This window comes from Eucyclogobius newberryi, unplaced genomic scaffold (assembly GCF_026437365.1).
Source record: "Eucyclogobius newberryi isolate DKJ021-1_F unplaced genomic scaffold, fEucNew1.0.hap1 SCAF_211, whole genome shotgun sequence".
NCBI classification, from domain to species: domain Eukaryota; kingdom Metazoa; phylum Chordata; class Actinopteri; order Gobiiformes; family Gobiidae; genus Eucyclogobius; species Eucyclogobius newberryi.
Genome location: NW_027315848.1, coordinates 41,502 through 62,234, shown reverse-complemented (window position 1 = coordinate 62,234; position 20,733 = coordinate 41,502). Strand labels below are relative to the sequence as shown.

Sequence of the window (20,733 nt, the reverse complement as noted above, 5' to 3'; positions counted from 1 at the left end):
CGAAGTCCCTTCATCTCCACTTGGAAATCCATCGTCACTCTCGGGGAGATAATTTCCTTCAGAGTCAGAATCTGCTGTAAATTGTATGCCACGTGTACTTCCTCCAGCCATTTTCTTCCTTACCGGATCTGCCCTAGATCATACCTGGCTAATAAGAGGAAGTTGCACCGAACCGACCAATGACTGAAGTGATTCATTTTCTACTATTATTTCATAAATTTCCTTGTACGATAAAGTCGCATTTCTGCGACTTTGGTGCTTAAAGGGTTAACCCATTTTGCATTTGTGGCTGACAAAACTTTCCAAGAGATCACCACAAGTCTGAGTTCCACAACATGCTGCCTTTATGCATTGCCTACTAGATTTTTAAAGTCTATGGTGAGCAGTCTGTTGGCTCCAATCAATCAAAAAGTCAACATTTTGCTTGGATCTGGAATTTTCCCAAGATCCTTAAAACTGCAGTCATTAAGCCTCTCTTAAAGAAGAGCAGTCTTGATGCCACAGTGCTAAATAATTACCGGCCCATCTCAAACCTACTACTACTCAGTTGTCCATTCAAGCATGCAAATTATTTACAATGACAGAAAATGCGCTGCTGTTACAAATTGGAATAAGATGGAAAAGTCTCCCTGCACACACAGATTAACTGCACTCTTTTCACTTTTTGATTCTCAGTTTGTTGGCAAGGAATGACTGATATGGACCCATTTTGGATGAAAACCGTGTTTTGCGTTTGTGGAAATGAGCATCATGGAAGGATGTATGGGCTCTGTGGCGCAATGGATAGCGCATTGGACTTCTAGGCATAATTTGCAAGGGCATTCAAAGGTTGTGGGTTCGAGTCCCACCAGAGTCGCTAATGGTGAGAGAACATATTAGTTTTTTACAATGGAAAATCTGCTCGCTTTACTATCTGATGAAAGGCACTGCTGAACCAGGTTCAATTGCCAAGTGTGCTTGAAAAAGTAAGCAAATACATCGGCATTATGTCAAATAACATTATCTTGCAATTTTTCCTCAATATCCAGATTAACTACAGTATATTGAGTGCGCAATAAATTGGCGAGAGTCGATTGATTGAAAGACTTCCAGTTTTTTTATAGCTACATTGGTACAGGGGATTTAGCTCAAAGGTAGAAAGATTGATGCCCTCGCTCTCCATTAAACACAGTTGATTGGACAGGGGCTTAACTTTCGAATGTTGCTGGCTCGCTTTAAAAAAAAAGATATTGCGGCTTGTTGAGTCGCAAATATTTTATTGAGCGGGCTGTTTGTCTCTGTGGCGCAATTGGCCAGCGCGCTCGGCTGTTAACCGGGAGGTTGGTGGTTCGAGCCCACCCAGGGACGATTGGAAGAGCTATCGCAGGCAAAATCTATGAGGTAACATTGGTCACTGAATATCTAGCTGAAACAGGTTAAAGTAGCATTTATGAGGCGCTGTGTCTTAGATGGTCAAAGTGCCTGTCTAGTAAACAGAAGATCCTGTTCAAATCCCAGCAGTGCCTTCATGATAGCCTTTCAAGCAAATCAGTTGTTTACATGTACAGAAAAACTTATCACCCGAAAGAGCTCTTACATTTTGCAATTAGAGATTGAAAAGTATCCCTGAGTAAATGCACTCTTTTCACTCCTTGTTTCTCAGTTTGATGGTAAGGATTGATTGATTGATTGATTGATTGATGTAGACCGTTTTCGGATGACTGTTTTGCTTTTGTGAAAAAGGGGAATCAGACAAAAGTTGCAAAGGCATTCAAAGGCTGTGAGTTCGAGACCCACCAGAGTCACTGTTGTAACCCCTGTTATCTACATTGGTAAATAGGAAAGCCTGCTTGTGTTATTAACTGATGAAAGGAACTGCTAAACTTGGTTCAATTACCACAGAATCCCAGTGTGCTATAGGCTGGCCACTGCTTGGTAGGAGTTTCCCGTACGTGAGTGACTGTTCCTTCCTTCCTTCACGTCCCGCTCAACCTCGTCTTCTTCTAAAGAGTTTGGCGCTGTCCTCAGAAGCTTTGGTCTTACTCAGCACCTGAGTGGCCCCACCAAGGGGAAAGGGCACACTCTGGACCTGCTAATGACAAAGCGGGTTAATATTTCAAATTACAGTGTGGTAAATGTTACTTTGATGGTTTCTGTATTTCTCCAGGTGCAATGAGTTTGCAGTCTTCTTTGCAAGACTCAGTTCAGAACATTAAAAATACCATTATTTGCAGATAACAAGCACGCAGCCAGCTAGACAACTGGAGTTAACCCATTTTGCATTTGTGGCTGACAAAACTTTCCAAGAGATCACCACAAGTCTGAGTTCCACTACATGCTGCCTTTATGCATTGCCTACTAGATTTTTAAAGTCTATGGTGAGCAGTCTGTTGGCTCCAATCAATCAAAAAGTCAACATGTTGCTTGGATCTGGAATTTTCCCAAGATCCTTAAAACTGCAGTCATTAAGCCTGTCTTAAAGAAGAGCAGTCTTGATGCCACAGTGCTAAATAATTACCGGCCCATCTCAAACCTACTACTACTCAGTTGTCCATTCAAGCATGCAAATCATTTACAACGACAGAAAATGCGCTGCTGTTACAAATTGGAATAAGATGGAAAAGTATCCCTGCACACACAGATTAACTGCACTCTTTTCACTTTTTGATTCTCAGTTTGTTGGCAAGGAATGACTGATGTGGACCCATTTTGGATGAAAACCGTGTTTTGCGTTTGTGGAAATGAGCATCATGGAAGGATGTATGGGCTCTGTGGCGCAATGGATAGCGCATTGGACTTCTAGGCATAATTTGTAAGGGCATTCAAAGGTTGTGGGTTCGAGTCCCACCAGAGTCGCTAATGGTGAGAGAACATACTAGTTTTTTTACAATGGAAAATCTGCTCGCTTTACTATCTGATGAAAGGCACTGCTGAACGAGGTTCAATTGCCAAGTGTGCTTGAAAAAGTAAGCAATTACATCAGCATTATGTCAAATAACATTATCTTGAAATTTTTCCTCAATATCCAGATTAACTGCAGGATATTGAGTGCGCAATAAATTGGCGAGAGTCGATTGATTGAAAGACTTCCAGTTTTTTATAGCTACATTGGTACAGGGGATTTAGCTCAAAGGTAGAAAGATTGATGCCCTCGCTCTCCATTAAACACAGTTGATTGGACAGGGGCTGAACTTTCGAATGTTGCTGGCTCGCTTTAAAAAAAAAGATATTGCGGCTTGTCGACTCGCAAATATTTTATTGAGAGGGCTGTTTGTCTCTGTGGCGCAATTGGGCAGCACGCTCGGCTGTTAACCGGGAGGTTGGTGGTTCGAGCCCACCCAGGGACGATTGGAAGAGGTATAGCAGGCAAAATCTAGAGGTAATATTGGTCACTGAATATCTAGCTGAAACAGGTTGGAGCAGCTTTTAAGAGGCGCTGTGGCTTAGATGGTCAAAGTGCCTGTCTAGTAAACAGAAGATCCTGTTCAAATCCCAGCAGTGCCTTCATGATAGCCTTTCAAGCAAATCAGTTGTTTACATGTACAGAAAAACTTATCACCCGAAAGAGCTCTTACATTTTGCAATTAGAGATTGAAAAGTATCCCTGAGTAAATGCACTCTTTTCACTCCTTGTTTCTCAGTTTGATGGTAAGGATTGATTGATTGATTGATTGATTGATTGATTGATGTAGACCGTTTTCGGATGACTGTTTTGCTTTTGTGAAAAAGGGGAATCAGACAAAAGTTGCAAAGGCATTCAAAGGCTGTGAGTTCGAGACCCACCAGAGTCACTGTTGTAACCCCTGTTATCTACATTGGTAAATAGGAAAGCCTGCTTGTGTTATTAACTGATGAAAGGAACTGCTAAACTTGGTTCAATTACCACAGAATCCCAGTGTGCTATAGGCTGGCCACTGCTTGGTAGGAGTTTCCCGTACGTGAGTGACTGTTCCTTCCTTCCTTCACGTCCCGCTCAACCTCGTCTTCTTCTAAAGAGTTTGGCGCTGTCCTCAGAAGCTTTGGTCTTACTCAGCACCTGAGTGGCCCCACCAAGGGGAAAGGGCACACTCTGGACCTGCTAATGACAAAGCGGGTTAATATTTCAAATTACAGTGTGGTAAATGTTACTTTGATGGTTTCTGTATTTCTCCAGGTGCAATGAGTTTGCAGTCTTCTTTGCAAGACTCAGTTCAGAACATTAAAAATACCATTATTTGCAGATAACAAGCACGCAGCCAGCTAGACAACTGGAGTTAACCCATTTTGCATTTGTGGCTGACAAAACTTTCCAAGAGATCACCACAAGTCTGAGTTCCACTACATGCTGCCTTTATGCATTGCCTACTAGATTTTTAAAGTCTATGGTGAGCAGTCTGTTGGCTCCAATCAATCAAAAAGTCAACATGTTGCTTGGATCTGGAATTTTCCCAAGATCCTTAAAACTGCAGTCATTAAGCCTGTCTTAAAGAAGAGCAGTCTTGATGCCACAGTGCTAAATAATTACCGGCCCATCTCAAACCTACTACTACTCAGTTGTCCATTCAAGCATGCAAATCATTTACAACGACAGAAAATGCGCTGCTGTTACAAATTGGAATAAGATGGAAAAGTATCCCTGCACACACAGATTAACTGCACTCTTTTCACTTTTTGATTCTCAGTTTGTTGGCAAGGAATGACTGATGTGGACCCATTTTGGATGAAAACCGTGTTTTGCGTTTGTGGAAATGAGCATCATGGAAGGATGTATGGGCTCTGTGGCGCAATGGATAGCGCATTGGACTTCTAGGCATAATTTGTAAGGGCATTCAAAGGTTGTGGGTTCGAGTCCCACCAGAGTCGCTAATGGTGAGAGAACATACTAGTTTTTTTACAATGGAAAATCTGCTCGCTTTACTATCTGATGAAAGGCACTGCTGAACGAGGTTCAATTGCCAAGTGTGCTTGAAAAAGTAAGCAAATACATCGGCATTATGTCAAATAACATTATCTTGCAATTTTTCCTCAATATCCAGATTAACTGCAGGATATTGAGTGCGCAATAAATTGGCGAGAGTCGATTGATTGAAAGACTTCCAGTTTTTTATAGCTACATTGGTACAGGGGATTTAGCTCAAATGTAGTAAGATTGATGCCCTCGCTCTCCATTAAACACAGTTGATTGGACAGGGGCTGAACTTTCGAATGTTGCTGGCTCTCTTTAAAAAAAAAGATATTGCGGCTTGTCGACTCGCAAATATTTTATTGAGAGGGCTGTTTGTCTCTGTGGCGCAATTGGGCAGCGCGCTCGGCTGTTAACCGGGAGGTTGGTGGTTCGAGCCCACCCAGGGACGATTGGAAGACGTATAGCAGGCAAAATCTAGAGGTAATATTGGTCACTGAATATCTAGCTGAAACAGGTTGGAGCAGCTTTTAAGAGGCGCTGTGGCTTAGATGGTCAAAGTGCCTGTCTAGTAAACAGGAGATCCTGGGTTCAAATCCCAGCAGTGCCTTCATGATAGCCTTTCAAGCAAATCAGTTGTTTACATGTACAGAAAAACGTATCACCCGAAAGAGCTCTTTTACATTTTTTAATTAGAGATTGAAAAGTATCCCTGAATAAACAGAGTAAATGCACTCTTTTCACTCCTTGTTTCTCAGTTTGATGGTAAGGATTGATTGATTGATTGATTGATTGATTGATTGATGTAGACCGTTTTTGGATGACTGTTTTGCTTTTGTGAAAAAGGGGAATCAGACAAAAGTTGCAAAGGCATTCAAAGGCTGTGAGTTCGAGACCCACCAGAGTCACTGTTGTAACCCCTGTTATCTACATTGGTAAATAGGAAAGCCTGCTTGTGTTATTAACTGATGAAAGGAACTGCTAAATTTGGTTCAATTACCACAGAATCCCAGTGTGCTATAGGCTGGCCACTGCTTGGTAGGAGTTTCCCGTACGTGAGTGACTGTTCCTTCCTTCCTTCACGTCCCGCTCAACCTCGTCTTCTTCTAAAGAGTTTGGCGCTGTCCTCAGAAGCTTTGGTCTTACTCAGCACCTGAGTGGCCCCACCAAGGGCAAAGGGCACACTCTGGACCTGCTAATGACAAAGCAGGTTAATATTTCAAATTACAGTGTGGTAAATGTTACTTTGATGGTTTCTGTATTTCTCCAGGTGCAATGAGTTTGCAGTCTTCTTTGCAAGACTCAGTTCAGAACATTAAAAATACCATTATTTGCAGATAACAAGCACGCAGCCAGCTAGACAACTGGAGTTAACCCATTTTGCATTTGTGGCTGACAAAACTTTCCAAGAGATCACCACAAGTCTGAGTTCCACTACATGCTGCCTTTATGCATTGCCTACTAGATTTTTAAAGTCTATGGTGAGCAGTCTGTTGGCTCCAATCAATCAAAAAGTCAACATGTTGCTTGGATCTGGAATTTTCCCAAGATCCTTAAAACTGCAGTCATTAAGCCTGTCTTAAAGAAGAGCAGTCTTGATGCCACAGTGCTAAATAATTACCGGCCCATCTCAAACCTACTACTACTCAGTTGTCCATTCAAGCATGCAAATCATTTACAACGACAGAAAATGCGCTGCTGTTACAAATTGGAATAAGATGGAAAAGTATCCCTGCACACACAGATTAACTGCACTCTTTTCACTTTTTGATTCTCAGTTTGTTGGCAAGGAATGACTGATGTGGACCCATTTTGGATGAAAACCGTGTTTTGCGTTTGTGGAAATGAGCATCATGGAAGGATGTATGGGCTCTGTGGCGCAATGGATAGCGCATTGGACTTCTAGGCATAATTTGTAAGGGCATTCAAAGGTTGTGGGTTCGAGTCCCACCAGAGTCGCTAATGGTGAGAGAACATACTAGTTTTTTTACAATGGAAAATCTGCTCGCTTTACTATCTGATGAAAGGCACTGCTGAACGAGGTTCAATTGCCAAGTGTGCTTGAAAAAGTAAGCAAATACATCGGCATTATGTCAAATAACATTATCTTGCAATTTTTCCTCAATATCCAGATTAACTGCAGGATATTGAGTGCGCAATAAATTGGCGAGAGTCGATTGATTGAAAGACTTCCAGTTTTTTATAGCTACATTGGTACAGGGGATTTAGCTCAAATGTAGTAAGATTGATGCCCTCGCTCTCCATTAAACACAGTTGATTGGACAGGGGCTGAACTTTCGAATGTTGCTGGCTCGCTTTAAAAAAAAAGATATTGCGGCTTGTCGACTCGCAAATATTTTATTGAGAGGGCTGTTTGTCTCTGTGGCGCAATTGGGCAGCGCGCTCGGCTGTTAACCGGGAGGTTGGTGGTTCGAGCCCACCCAGGGACGATTGGAAGACGTATAGCAGGCAAAATCTAGAGGTAATATTGGTCACTGAATATCTAGCTGAAACAGGTTGGAGCAGCTTTTAAGAGGCGCTGTGGCTTAGATGGTCAAAGTGCCTGTCTAGTAAACAGGAGATCCTGGGTTCAAATCCCAGCAGTGCCTTCATGATAGCCTTTCAAGCAAATCAGTTGTTTACATGTACAGAAAAACGTATCACCCGAAAGAGCTCTTTTACATTTTTTAATTAGAGATTGAAAAGTATCCCTGAATAAACAGAGTAAATGCACTCTTTTCACTCCTTGTTTCTCAGTTTGATGGTAAGGATTGATTGATTGATTGATTGATTGATTGATTGATTGATGTAGACCGTTTTTGGATGACTGTTTTGCTTTTGTGAAAAAGGGGAATCAGACAAAAGTTGCAAAGGCATTCAAAGGCTGTGAGTTCGAGACCCACCAGAGTCACTGTTGTAACCCCTGTTATCTACATTGGTAAATAGGAAAGCCTGCTTGTGTTATTAACTGATGAAAGGAACTGCTAAATTTGGTTCAATTACCACAGAATCCCAGTGTGCTATAGGCTGGCCACTGCTTGGTAGGAGTTTCCCGTACGTGAGTGACTGTTCCTTCCTTCCTTCACGTCCCGCTCAACCTCGTCTTCTTCTAAAGAGTTTGGCGCTGTCCTCAGAAGCTTTGGTCTTACTCAGCACCTGAGTGGCCCCACCAAGGGCAAAGGGCACACTCTGGACCTGCTAATGACAAAGCAGGTTAATATTTCAAATTACAGTGTGGTAAATGTTACTTTGATGGTTTCTGTATTTCTCCAGGTGCAATGAGTTTGCAGTCTTCTTTGCAAGACTCAGTTCAGAACATTAAAAATACCATTATTTGCAGATAACAAGCACGCAGCCAGCTAGACAACTGGAGTTAACCCATTTTGCATTTGTGGCTGACAAAACTTTCCAAGAGATCACCACAAGTCTGAGTTCCACTACATGCTGCCTTTATGCATTGCCTACTAGATTTTTAAAGTCTATGGTGAGCAGTCTGTTGGCTCCAATCAATCAAAAAGTCAACATGTTGCTTGGATCTGGAATTTTCCCAAGATCCTTAAAACTGCAGTCATTAAGCCTGTCTTAAAGAAGAGCAGTCTTGATGCCACAGTGCTAAATAATTACCGGCCCATCTCAAACCTACTACTACTCAGTTGTCCATTCAAGCATGCAAATCATTTACAACGACAGAAAATGCGCTGCTGTTACAAATTGGAATAAGATGGAAAAGTATCCCTGCACACACAGATTAACTGCACTCTTTTCACTTTTTGATTCTCAGTTTGTTGGCAAGGAATGACTGATGTGGACCCATTTTGGATGAAAACCGTGTTTTGCGTTTGTGGAAATGAGTCGCTAATGGTGAGAGAACATACTAGTTTTTTTACAATGGAAAATCTGCTCGCTTTACTATCTGATGAAAGGCACTGCTGAACGAGGTTCAATTGCCAAGTGTGCTTGAAAAAGTAAGCAAATACATCGGCATTATGTCAAATAACATTATCTTGCAATTTTTCCTCAATATCCAGATTAACTGCAGGATATTGAGTGCGCAATAAATTGGCGAGAGTCGATTGATTGAAAGACTTCCAGTTTTTTATAGCTACATTGGTACAGGGGATTTAGCTCAAAGGTAGAAAGATTGATGCCCTCGCTCTCCATTAAACACAGTTGATTGGACAGGGGCTGAACTTTCGAATGTTGCTGGCTCTCTTTAAAAAAAAAGATATTGCGGCTTGTCGACTCGCAAATATTTTATCGAGCGGGCTGTTTGTCTCTGTGGCGCAATTGGCCAGCGCGCTCGGCTGTTAACCGGGAGGTTGGTGGTTCGAGCCCACCCAGGGACGATTGGAAGAGGTATAGCAGGCAAAATCTATGAGGTAATATTGGTCACTGAATATGTAGCTGAAACAGGTTGGAGCAGCTTTTAAGAGGCGCTGTGGCTTAAATGGTCAAAGTGCCTGTCTAGTAAACAGGAGATCCTGGGTTCAAATCCTAGCAGTGCCTTCATGATAGCCTTTCAAGCAAATCAGTTGTTTACATGTACAGAAAAACGTATCACCCGAAAGAGCTCTTTTACATTTTTTAATTAGAGATTGAAAAGTATCCCTGAATAAACAGAGTAAATGCACTCTTTTCACTCCTTGTTTCTCAGTTTGATGGTAAGGATTGATTGATTGATTGATTGATTGATTGATGTAGACCGTTTTTGGATGACTGTTTTGCTTTTGTGAAAAAGGGGAATCAGACAAAAGTTGCAAAGGCATTCAAAGGCTGTGAGTTCGAGACCCACCAGAGTCACTGTTGTAACCCCTGTTATCTACATTGGTAAATAGGAAAGCCTGCTTGTGTTATTAACTGATGAAAGGAACTGCTAAATTTGGTTCAATTACCACAGAATCCCAGTGTGCTATAGGCTGGCCACTGCTTGGTAGGAGTTTCCCGTACGTGAGTGACTGTTCCTTCCTTCCTTCACGTCCCGCTCAACCTCGTCTTCTTCTAAAGAGTTTGGCGCTGTCCTCAGAAGCTTTGGTCTTACTCAGCACCTGAGTGGCCCCACCAAGGGCAAAGGGCACACTCTGGACCTGCTAATGACAAAGCAGGTTAATATTTCAAATTACAGTGTGGTAAATGTTACTTTGATGGTTTCTGTATTTCTCCAGGTGCAATGAGTTTGCAGTCTTCTTTGCAAGACTCAGTTCAGAACATTAAAAATACCATTATTTGCAGATAACAAGCACGCAGCCAGCTAGACAACTGGAGTTAACCCATTTTGCATTTGTGGCTGACAAAACTTTCCAAGAGATCACCACAAGTCTGAGTTCCACTACATGCTGCCTTTATGCATTGCCTACTAGATTTTTAAAGTCTATGGTGAGCAGTCTGTTGGCTCCAATCAATCAAAAAGTCAACATGTTGCTTGGATCTGGAATTTTCCCAAGATCCTTAAAACTGCAGTCATTAAGCCTGTCTTAAAGAAGAGCAGTCTTGATGCCACAGTGCTAAATAATTACCGGCCCATCTCAAACCTACTACTACTCAGTTGTCCATTCAAGCATGCAAATCATTTACAACGACAGAAAATGCGCTGCTGTTACAAATTGGAATAAGATGGAAAAGTATCCCTGCACACACAGATTAACTGCACTCTTTTCACTTTTTGATTCTCAGTTTGTTGGCAAGGAATGACTGATGTGGACCCATTTTGGATGAAAACCGTGTTTTGCGTTTGTGGAAATGAGCATCATGGAAGGATGTATGGGCTCTGTGGCGCAATGGATAGCGCATTGGACTTCTAGGCATAATTTGCAAGGGCATTCAAAGGTTGTGGGTTCGAGTCCCACCAGAGTCGCTAATAGTGAGAGAACATACTAGTTTTTTTACAATGGAAAATCTGCTCGCTTTACTATCTGATGAAAGGCACTGCTGAACGAGGTTCAATTGCCAAGTGTGCTTGAAAAAGTAAGCAAATACATCGGCATTATGTCAAATAACATTATCTTGCAATTTTTCCTCAATATCCAGATTAACTGCAGTATATTGAGTGCGCAATAAATTGGCGAGAGTCGATTGATTGAAAGACTTCCAGTTTTTTTATAGCTACATTGGTACAGGGGATTTAGCTCAAAGGTAGAAAGATTGATGCCCTCGCTCTCCATTCAACACAGTTGATTGGACAGGGGCTGAACTTTCGAATGTTGCTGGCTCGCTTTAAAAAAAAAGATATTGCGGCTTGTCGACTCGCAAATATTTTATTGAGCGGGCTGTTTGTCTCTGTGGCGCAATTGGGCAGCGCGCTCGGCTGTTAACCGGGAGGTTGGTGGTTCGAGCCCACCCAGGGACGATTGGAAGAGGTATAGCAGGCAAAATCTATGAGGTAATATTGGTCACTGAATATCTAGCTGAAACAGGTTGGAGCAGCTTTTAAGAGGCGCTGTGGCTTAGATGGTCAAAGTGCCTCTCTAGTAAACAGGAGATCCTGGGTTCAAATCCCAGCAGTGCCTTCATGATAGCCTTTCAAGCAAATCAGTTGTTTACATGTACAGAAAAACTTATCACCCGAAAGAGCTCTTTTACATTAGAGATTGAAAAGTATCCCTGAATAAACAGAGTAAATGCACTCTTTTCACTCCTTGTTTCTCAGTTTGATGGTAAGGATTGATTGATTGATGTAGACCGTTTTTGGATGACTGTTTTGCTTTGTGAAAAAGGGGAATCAGACAAAAGTTGCAAAGGCATTCAAAGGCTGTGAGTTCGAGACCCACCAGAGTCACTGTTGTAACCCCTGTTATCTACATTGGTAAATAGGAAAGCCTGCTTGTGTTATTAACTGATGAAAGGAACTGCTAAATTTGGTTCAATTACCACAGAATCCCAGTGTGCTATAGGCTGGCCACTGCTTGGTAGGAGTTTCCCGTACGTGAGTGACTGTTCCTTCCTTCCTTCACGTCCCGCTCAACCTCGTCTTCTTCTAAAGAGTTTGGCGCTGTCCTCAGAAGCTTTGGTCTTACTCAGCACCCGAGTGGCCCCACCAAGGGCAAAGGGCACACTCTGGACCTGCTAATGACAAAGCGGGTTAATATTTCAAATTACAGTGTGGTAAATGTTACTTTGATGGTTTCTGTATTTCTCCAGGTGCAATGAGTTTGCAGTCTTCTTTGCAAGACTCAGTTCAGAACATTAAAAATACCATTATTTGCAGATAACAAGCACGCAGCCAGCTAGACAACTGGAGTTAACCCATTTTGCATTTGTGGCTGACAAAACTTTCCAAGAGATCACCACAAGTCTGAGTTCCACTACATGCTGCCTTTATGCATTGCCTACTAGATTTTTAAAGTCTATGGTGAGCAGTCTGTTGGCTCCAATCAATCAAAAAGTCAACATGTTGCTTGGATCTGGAATTTTCCCAAGATCCTTAAAACTGCAGTCATTAAGCCTGTCTTAAAGAAGAGCAGTCTTGATGCCACAGTGCTAAATAATTACCGGCCCATCTCAAACCTACTACTACTCAGTTGTCCATTCAAGCATGCAAATCATTTACAACGACAGAAAATGCGCTGCTGTTACAAATTGGAATAAGATGGAAAAGTATCCCTGCACACACAGATTAACTGCACTCTTTTCACTTTTTGATTCTCAGTTTGTTGGCAAGGAATGACTGATGTGGACCCATTTTGGATGAAAACCGTGTTTTGCGTTTGTGGAAATAAGCATCAAGGAAGGATGTATGGCCTCTGTGGCGCAAAGGATAGCGCATTGGACTCATAGGCATAATTTGCAAGGGCATTCAAAGGTTGTGGGTTCGAGTCCCACCAGAGTCGCTAATGGTGAGAGAACATACTAGTTTTTTTACAATGGAAAATCTGCTCGCTTTACTATCTGATGAAAGGCACTGCTGAACGAGGTTCAATTGCCAAGTGTGCTTGAAAAAGTAAGCAAATACATCGGCATTATGTCAAATAACATTATCTTGCAATTTTTCCTCAATATCCAGATTAACTGCAGTATATTGAGTGCGCAATAAATTGGCGAGAGTCGATTGATTGAAAGACTTCCAGTTTTTTTATAGCTACATTGGTACAGGGGATTTAGCTCAAAGGTAGAAAGATTGATGCCCTCGCTCTCCATTAAACACAGTTGATTGGACAGGGGCTGAACTTTTGAATGTTGCTGGCTCTCTTTAAAAAAAAAAGATTGCGGCTTGTCGACTGGCAAATATTTTATTGAGCGGGCTGTTTGTCTCTGTGGCGCAATTGGGCAGCGCGCTCGGCTGTTAACCGGGAGGTTGGTGGTTTGAGCCCACCCAGGGACGATTGGAAGAGGTATTGCAGGCAAAATCTATGAGGTAATATTGGTCACTGAATATGTAGCTGAAACAGGTTGGAGCAGCTTTTAAGAGGCACTGTGGCTTAGATGGTCAAAGTGCCTGTCTAGTAAACAGGAAATCCTGGGTTTAAATCCCAGCAGTGCTTTCATAATAGCCTTTCAAGCAAATCAGTTGTTTACATGTACAGAAAAACTTATCACCCGAAAGAGCTCTTTTACAATTTGCAATTAGAGATTGAAAAGTATCCCTGAATAAGTACCCTGAAGAGTAAATGCACTCTTTTCACTCCTTGTTTCTCAGTTTTTTGGTAAGGAATGATTGATGTAGACCGTTTTCGGATGACTGTTTTGCTTTTGTGAAAAAGGGGAATCAGGCAAAAGTTGCAAAGGCATTCAAAGGCTGTGAGTTCGAGACCCACCGGAGTCACTGTTGTAACCCCTGTTATCTACATTGGTAAATAGGAAAGCCTGCTTGTGTTATTAACTGATGAAAGGAACTGCTAAACTTGGTTCAATTACCACAGAATCCCAGTGTGCTATAGGCTGGCCACTGCTTGGTAGGAGTTTCCCGTACGTGAGTGACTGTTCCTTTCTTCCTTCACGTCCCGCTCAACCTCGTCTTCTTCTAAAGAGTTTGGCGCTGTCCTCAGAAGCTTTGGTCTTACTCAGCACCTGAGTGGCCCCACCAAGGGGAAAGGGCACACTCTGGACCTGCTAATGACAAAGCGGGTTAATATTTCAAATTACAGTGTGGTAAATGTTACTTTGATGGTTTCTGTATTTCTCCAGGTGCAATGAGTTTGCAGTCTTCTTTGCAAGACTCAGTTCAGAACATTAAAAATACCATTATTTGCAGATAACAAGCACGCAGCCAGCTAGACAACTGGAGTTAACCCATTTTGCATTCGTGGCTGACAAAACTTTCCAAGAGATCACCACAAGTCTGAGTTCCACTACATGCTGCCTTTATGCATTGCCTACTAGATTTTTAAAGTCTATGGTGAGCAGTCTGTTGGCTCCAATCAATCAAAAAGTCAACATGTTGCTTGGATCTGGAATTTTCCCAAGAGCCTTAAAACTGCAGTCATTAAGCCTCTCTTAAAGAAGAGCAGTCTTGATGCCACAGTGCTAAATAATTACCGGCCCATCTCAAACCTACTACTACTCAGTTGTCCATTCAAGCATGCAAATCATTTACAACGACAGAAAATGCACTGCTGTTACAAATTGGAATAAGATGGAAAAGTATCCCTGCACACACAGATTAACTGCACTCTTTTCACTTTTTGATTCTCAGTTTGTTGGCAAGGAATGACTGATGTGGACCCATTTTGGATGAAAACCGTGTTTTGCGTTTGTGGAAATGAGCATCATGGAAGGATGTATGGGCTCTGTGGCGCAATGGATAGCGCATTGGACTTCTAGGCATAATTTGCAAGGCTCACCCTCACGCTGGACACAGCGCCAGATGATATATTTGGTCGGACTCCGGTCCCTTCCTCGTCTCTGAGTTTGTCAGCCGGCGCGAACCCCTGTGGTGAGTGCTGGGCCGTTCCCTTGGTACTCCAGTCAGAGTACCAAGGGCACGGACTTCCAAGGTATAGTACCAAGGGCACGGACCTCCAGGGGGCTGAACCAAGGGTGTGTAGCCCGTGTTGGGGTGCTTAAGTGTGGGTCCCCGGGTTCGAAGGGAGAGCCTGGTCCCCGGTGGTCATCCCCGGAGTCCCAGAGCCCGCGACCCGGAGAAGAGTGGCCCGTCCCCAGACTGAGTTTGGGGGAATGCGGGGTGCTCTGGAGGTGCTCCATGGGTTCCAGGGGGTATTCAGCGGAGGCCATGCCCGGCCGGAGTGGCCCTTCCCCGGGGTGAGTCTGGAGGAGTGGGGGGTGGCTCTGGAGGTGCTCCGGGGGCTCCAGGGGTTCCAGGGGGTGCTGCGGAGGCCACGCCCAGCCAGAGTTGCCCTTCCCCGGGGTGAGTCTGGAGGAGTGGGGGGTGGCTCTGGAGGTGCTCCGGGGGTTCCAGGGGGTGCTCAGTGGAGGCCATGCCCAGCCAGAGTGGCCCTTCCCCGGGGTGAGTCTGGAGGAGTGGGGGGGTGGCTCTGGAGGTGCTCCGGGGGCTCCAGGGGTTCAAGGGGGTGCTCAGTGGAGGTCATGAGTAGTCTGTTGGCTCCAATCAATCAAAAAGTCAACATGTTGCTTGGATCTGGAATTTTCCCAAGAGCCTTAAAACTGCAGTCATTAAGCCTCTCTTAAAGAAGAGCAGTCTTGATGCCACAGTGCTAAATAATTACCGGCCCATCTCAAACCTACTACTACTCAGTTGTCCATTCAAGCATGCAAATTATTTACAACGACAGAAAATGCGCTGCTGTTACAAATTGGAATAAGATGGAAAAGTATCCCTGCACACACAGATTAACTGCACTCTTTTCACTTTTTGATTCTCAGTTTGTTGGCAAGGAATGACTGATGTGGACCCATTTTGGATGAAAACCGTGTCTAGGCATAATTTGCAAGGGCATTAAAGGTTGTGTGTTCGCGTCCCACCAGAGTCGCTAATGGTGAGAGAACACATTTTTTTTTTACAATGGAAAATCTGCTCGCTTTACTATCTGATGAAAGGCACTGCTGAACGAGGTTCAATTGCCAAGTGTGCTTGAAAAAGTAAGCAAATACATCGGCATTATGTCAAATAACATTATTTTGCCATTTTTCCTCAATATCCAGATTAACTGCAGTATATTGAGTGCACAATAAATTGGCGAGAGTCGATTGATTGAAAGACTTCCAGTTTTTTATAGCTACATTGGTACAGGGGATTTAGCTCAAAGGTAGAAAGATTGATGCCCTCGCTCTCCATTAAACGCAGTTGATTGGACAGGGGCTGAACTTTCGAATGTTGCTGGCTCGCTTTAAAAAAAACATATTGCGGCTTGTCAAGGTGCAAATATTTTATTAACCGGGCTGTTTGTCTCTGTGGCGCAATTGGCCAGTGCGCTCGGCTGTTAACCGGGAGGTTGGTGGTTCGAGCCCACCCAGGGACGATTGGAAGAGCTATTGCACGCGCAAAATCTATGAAGTAACATTGGTCACTGAATATCTAGCTGAAACAGGTTAAAGTAGCATTTAAGAGGCGCTGTGGCTTAGATGGTTAAAGTGCCTGTCTAGTAAACAGGAAATTCTGGGTTTAAATCCCAGCAGGGCTTTCATAATAGCCTTTCAAGCTAATCAGTTGTTTACATGTACAGAAAAATTTATCACCCGAAAGAGCTCTTTTACAATTTGCAATTAGAGATTGAAAAGTATCCCTGAATAAGTACCCTGAAGAGTAAATGCACTCTTTTCACTCCTTGTTTCTCAGTTTTTTGGTAAGGAATGATTGATGTAGACCGTTTTCGGATGACTGTTTTGCTTTTGTGAAAAAGGGGAATCAGGCAAAAGTTGCAAAGGCATTCAAAGGCTGTGAGTTCGAGACCCACCAGAGTCACAGAATCAGAGACCCCCCCCACGGCCCATGGACAAGGGTGGGTGGGGGTGTATCACAGACCCCCCATCGACGAGGGACCCCCCGTAGATGGAGGCTTTGTATCGCTGACCCCCCCGTGGACGGAGGAGGGGTCTCGCTTTACTCTCTCTCTCTCTCTTTTTCTCTCTACTTCTTCATCATAAGGACACAATTGTTATATTTATTATTATTATTTTTTTCATCATTATTTAAAATAAAATAAAAATTGACACCATAGCAAGGCAAGGGCGGCAACGGCAGCGATCGTAAGGTCGACAGATACTTAGGTCCGAGCGCAGCGCGGGCAGTAGCTGAGGGCGCACTTGCCACACACGTGTACGAGGCACCCTCGGCACACGTTCGTCGTTTTAGTGTCCTTGCTCCTGGGGCATATTCGGCACCTCTTCTTCTTCGCGGGTACAGCCGCACGCGGGTTCTCTTCTTCCTCTCCCCCCCCTCTCTCCCCTCTCCTCTCCCCTCTCCCCTCTCTTCTTCCCTCTTCCGAGATGTCCCCGATGACGCCGGGGCGCGGGTCCTCCTCCCCCCTCCCGCGACGAGCGCGCTCCCCAGCTGCTCCATGAACAGCCTGCGTCTGTGGCGTTTGCCGACCATCCACGTCGGGTTCAGCTCCCGCCACAGGACGAAAGCGTTGTACGCGGACACGTCGATCATGTTGTGGAACAGGACGAGGGGCCAGCGGCAGGTTTTCCTCCTGCAGCTGTAGGTACCCGTCACCTTGTCCAGGTTGTCCACGCCTCCCTTGGTGCGATTGTAATGCAACACGGCCGCCGGTTTGCTCGGAGGATCGCCGTCTCCGTAGTTGGCGCGGCACCGTGGTGAGGATCAGCACGTTCTTGCTCTTCTTCGCCAGGTAGGACCGAGGGGACTCCGTTTGTCGCCGTAGCCGTGGAAGAGGTCCCCGGCGCGGTCTCGCCCAACGTGAACGCGAAGACGGAGGACGCGACCGCCCTGCGCTTCGTGTCGACCAGTTCCCGCGGGATCTCGCTCCTGTTGGCGCGCAGCGTCCCCAGCAGGGTGAGGCCGTCCCTCTCGAAGAATAGCCTTCGGGCGAGCTCGTACGAGGTGAAGAAGTTGTCGCACGTGACGTTGCGGCCCCCCCCGACCCCCAGTCCCAGTGCCTCGGAGAGATCGAGCATGACCCGCGTGGCCAGGCTCTTCTCCGGAGGCGCGCGCTTATCGGATTTCCCGGTGTAAACCTGCATCTTCCAGGCGTAACTGGACAGCGAGTCGCACGCGACCCACAGCTTGATTCCGTACTTCGCAGGCTTTGAGGGAAGGGGCAGCGACCTGTCGAAGAAGAAAGAAGAAAGAAGAAGAAAGAAGAAGAAGGGAAAAAAAAAAAAAAAATAATGAAGGAAAAACAAGAACACAAGATCAACAAATATTATTTAATTTGAATTTAATTTGTTATTAATTATGTATTTAATTATTCAATGATTTATTTAGTTTATCATTTCCATAAACAGTGCACCTGTGCCATCACGTATGTGTCTCCTCTGAACAACTGCAGGACCAACCGGTGGTTTGGGAGAAACAGACAGGTCAAAGAAGACACAGAAATGATCAGACAGAGCAACATTGATCACATTATCATTTGAAATATTTACCCCCTTTGTAAATATGAGATCTAGAGTGTGTCCTTTGCTGTGGGTGGGGCCTCTCACATGCTGAGTAAGACTGAAGGTTTCAAGGACAGCATCAAGCTCTTTAGCGTTTCTGTCACAAATATTATCAACATGCACATTGAAATCACCTGTAATGACCGAACCATCAAAGTCTGTGCATACGACTGAAAGCATCTCAGTAAAATCATCAATAAAACTTTGGCAGTGCTGGGGAGGCTTGTATAAAACAATGAAGAGAATGGATGGAGACCGTTTTAGCTCCATTTTAAAGGATACATACTCAAATGATGAAAACACCCTAAAAGACAACCTGCGGGTAATTATTTCATCTCTAAAGACAGCACAGACTCCACCCCCTTTTTGTTTTCTCGTGTTTCAGATTCAAACTTAAAGTTGGGTGGAGCAGATTCTATCAGAACTACATTTCCTGTGTTTTTGTCAAGCCATGTTTCAGTTAAAAACATAAAATCAAGATTATAAGAAGAAATAAAATTATTAATTAAGAGAGATTTGTTACATAAGGATCTGACATTTAGCACAGCAAGTTTCAGACTAGTTTCAGTGGGACTGGGCTTTATCTTTTCACAGGGAATATGAATCACATTTCTCAGATTGGGCCTGACTCGCATTTTGTTTTTCCATCTGTGTGATGATGTGACTACAGAAATAGCACTAGGGGGGGCTCTTTTTACATAGGGCCCTGGGTTGGTTTGCTTTTTAATGTGACAATAAGTCCCGGCAACGCTGAGACCCAGTGCATCCTAGCTATGGGAGATACCAGGTGAAAGGCGAGGTTGGATGGGTGGTGGGGCTTTTGTAGCCAAGGAGAGTTTGGGACCAGGTGAGAGGCGAGGGGGATGGGAGGTGGGGCTTTTGTTGGTGTAGTCGGCTTGTGCAGGGAAGAGTTGATAAGTTTTGACATAGCCCTTGCTATATTGGGCGTGAGTGGAGCCATCTTAATGCCTGATTTGATCAGACTTTCAAAATGGCTGGGAAGGCCCATGGGTGAGAGTGGAGATGAGAAGGAGAATGATGAATCTTTAGTGGGAGTAGATGTTGCAGGGGGAACCCAGGGCTGGTGTGAAGGCAGGGGCGTTGACAGGGATGTTGTTGGGCTTGTCACAGATGGGTCCAAGGCCTTTGAAAATTGTTCCTTTTCTGGAGGCGGTGGAGGTGAATGTGGAGCAGCTGGAGCTGAATCCTTTGCTGCTGGTGGTGGAGCAGCTGCTGATGAATCCTTTGGTGGAGGCTGAGGTTGTGGTGCTTTTGATGTTGAAACATTGGCTCGGTCTCTGGCTGATGGAGCAGGAATTCTTCTCTCATTCCTCTCTTCTCTAACTATCTGCTCAGGACCCTGTCCAGGCCCAGTCCAATGCCTCAGAGCGTGGAGCAGGTTCTCTGTCAGCACCCTCACTCCATCTCTGCATAGGTGGGGGCCATTTCTCTTAAACAGGTCCTCTCGTTTCCAGAAAAGATAGAAGTTCTCAATGTAGTGTAGTCCTCTCGGGGCACACTCTTTGGACAGCCATGTGTTCAGCTGAAGAAGCCGGCTAAACTTGTTTATCCTCCTGTCGATGTTTGGAATAGGCCCACTTATGAATGTTTTGATTTCCATTTCATCAAGCACGTCGAATAACTTCAAGAAGTCTTTTTTCAAAACTTCAGTCTGTTCCCGCCGCATGTCCACTGCACCCACGTGCACAATCAGCTGTTTAGCTCCTCCATGCTTAGCCATAATATTTGGAAGGAGTGACGTTATCTCAGAAACAGTGGCGCTTGGAAAAGAATGTGTGTTTATCTTTTCATGCGTCACGTGACTTATCGCGCCGTCTCCAACCAAAACAATCTGCGTGACCTTGGCTCCTGGCACAGATCCTCCTCGCTGTATTTTGGCCACGTCATCTTTCCTTTTTTCATTTGATTCCATCTCTGAAAGTGGTAAAAATCTGTTTGTGAGCTGTATTTTAGGTGACTTCACGTTATCTTTGTATCGTTTAGGCTTTGCTCCAAGTTTGTTCCAAGAAACAGCCAATTTACTCAACACGGCAAATCAAAGAGAGCAGCCATGTAGGATGCAGGCACATGCTCTGTGGTTTTATTGTGTAGAGGTCATCACATCTGCTTTACACGCAGAAGGTCCTGGGTTCGATCCCCAGTGAAACCAGCTGTGTGTTTCGTGCAAACTCTCATTGACTTTGAGCATGCTGTTGGTGCTTTAAAGCTCCATGACTTTACTGTGCCCCTCTTGCTTACTGAAATAAAAGCTTCATCTGTTGAGCTCATATTGTGTTCAATAGCTACAGCGTACCTATCTTTCATTCAGTCCTCTAATTCTTTCAACAAGGTTTAAAGAGGTGCTCAAAGTTCAAGTAGCCGCGGTGTGTGACCTAGCAAAG

At 44.2% G+C, this 20,733-nt stretch overlaps 16 non-coding genes across 16 annotated transcripts; all 16 read left to right on the top strand.

Moving 5' to 3' along the window:
* Positions 1–765: 765 nt before the first annotated feature.
* Positions 766–856, top strand: trnar-ucu (transfer RNA arginine (anticodon UCU)). The gene is given in 2 exon segments: positions 766–802; positions 821–856. It is a non-coding gene; the product is annotated as a tRNA-Arg (tRNA).
* Positions 857–1,273: 417 nt separating this feature from the next.
* Positions 1,274–1,347, top strand: trnan-guu (transfer RNA asparagine (anticodon GUU)). The gene has a single exon. It is a non-coding gene; the product is annotated as a tRNA-Asn (tRNA).
* A 1,397-nt stretch (positions 1,348–2,744) lies between these two features.
* On the top strand, positions 2,745–2,835 carry trnar-ucu (transfer RNA arginine (anticodon UCU)). Its single transcript is given in 2 exon segments — positions 2,745–2,781; positions 2,800–2,835. It is a non-coding gene; the product is annotated as a tRNA-Arg (tRNA).
* A 1,895-nt stretch (positions 2,836–4,730) lies between these two features.
* On the top strand, positions 4,731–4,821 carry trnar-ucu (transfer RNA arginine (anticodon UCU)). The gene is given in 2 exon segments: positions 4,731–4,767; positions 4,786–4,821. It is a non-coding gene; the product is annotated as a tRNA-Arg (tRNA).
* Positions 4,822–5,238: 417 nt separating this feature from the next.
* trnan-guu (transfer RNA asparagine (anticodon GUU)) lies at positions 5,239–5,312 on the top strand. The gene has a single exon. It is a non-coding gene; the product is annotated as a tRNA-Asn (tRNA).
* Positions 5,313–5,397: 85 nt separating this feature from the next.
* Positions 5,398–5,471, top strand: trnat-agu (transfer RNA threonine (anticodon AGU)). The gene has a single exon. It is a non-coding gene; the product is annotated as a tRNA-Thr (tRNA).
* Positions 5,472–6,729: 1,258 nt separating this feature from the next.
* On the top strand, positions 6,730–6,820 carry trnar-ucu (transfer RNA arginine (anticodon UCU)). The gene is given in 2 exon segments: positions 6,730–6,766; positions 6,785–6,820. It is a non-coding gene; the product is annotated as a tRNA-Arg (tRNA).
* A 417-nt stretch (positions 6,821–7,237) lies between these two features.
* trnan-guu (transfer RNA asparagine (anticodon GUU)) lies at positions 7,238–7,311 on the top strand. Its single transcript has one exon. It is a non-coding gene; the product is annotated as a tRNA-Asn (tRNA).
* An 85-nt stretch (positions 7,312–7,396) lies between these two features.
* trnat-agu (transfer RNA threonine (anticodon AGU)) lies at positions 7,397–7,470 on the top strand. Its single transcript has one exon. It is a non-coding gene; the product is annotated as a tRNA-Thr (tRNA).
* Positions 7,471–9,133: 1,663 nt separating this feature from the next.
* Positions 9,134–9,207, top strand: trnan-guu (transfer RNA asparagine (anticodon GUU)). Its single transcript has one exon. It is a non-coding gene; the product is annotated as a tRNA-Asn (tRNA).
* Positions 9,208–9,293: 86 nt separating this feature from the next.
* On the top strand, positions 9,294–9,367 carry trnat-agu (transfer RNA threonine (anticodon AGU)). Its single transcript has one exon. It is a non-coding gene; the product is annotated as a tRNA-Thr (tRNA).
* A 1,254-nt stretch (positions 9,368–10,621) lies between these two features.
* On the top strand, positions 10,622–10,712 carry trnar-ucu (transfer RNA arginine (anticodon UCU)). Its single transcript is given in 2 exon segments — positions 10,622–10,658; positions 10,677–10,712. It is a non-coding gene; the product is annotated as a tRNA-Arg (tRNA).
* Positions 10,713–11,130: 418 nt separating this feature from the next.
* trnan-guu (transfer RNA asparagine (anticodon GUU)) lies at positions 11,131–11,204 on the top strand. Its single transcript has one exon. It is a non-coding gene; the product is annotated as a tRNA-Asn (tRNA).
* An 86-nt stretch (positions 11,205–11,290) lies between these two features.
* On the top strand, positions 11,291–11,364 carry trnat-agu (transfer RNA threonine (anticodon AGU)). Its single transcript has one exon. It is a non-coding gene; the product is annotated as a tRNA-Thr (tRNA).
* Positions 11,365–13,261: 1,897 nt separating this feature from the next.
* trnat-agu (transfer RNA threonine (anticodon AGU)) lies at positions 13,262–13,335 on the top strand. Its single transcript has one exon. It is a non-coding gene; the product is annotated as a tRNA-Thr (tRNA).
* A 7,093-nt stretch (positions 13,336–20,428) lies between these two features.
* trnav-uac (transfer RNA valine (anticodon UAC)) lies at positions 20,429–20,501 on the top strand. Its single transcript has one exon. It is a non-coding gene; the product is annotated as a tRNA-Val (tRNA).
* The last annotated feature ends 232 nt before the right edge of the window (positions 20,502–20,733 follow it).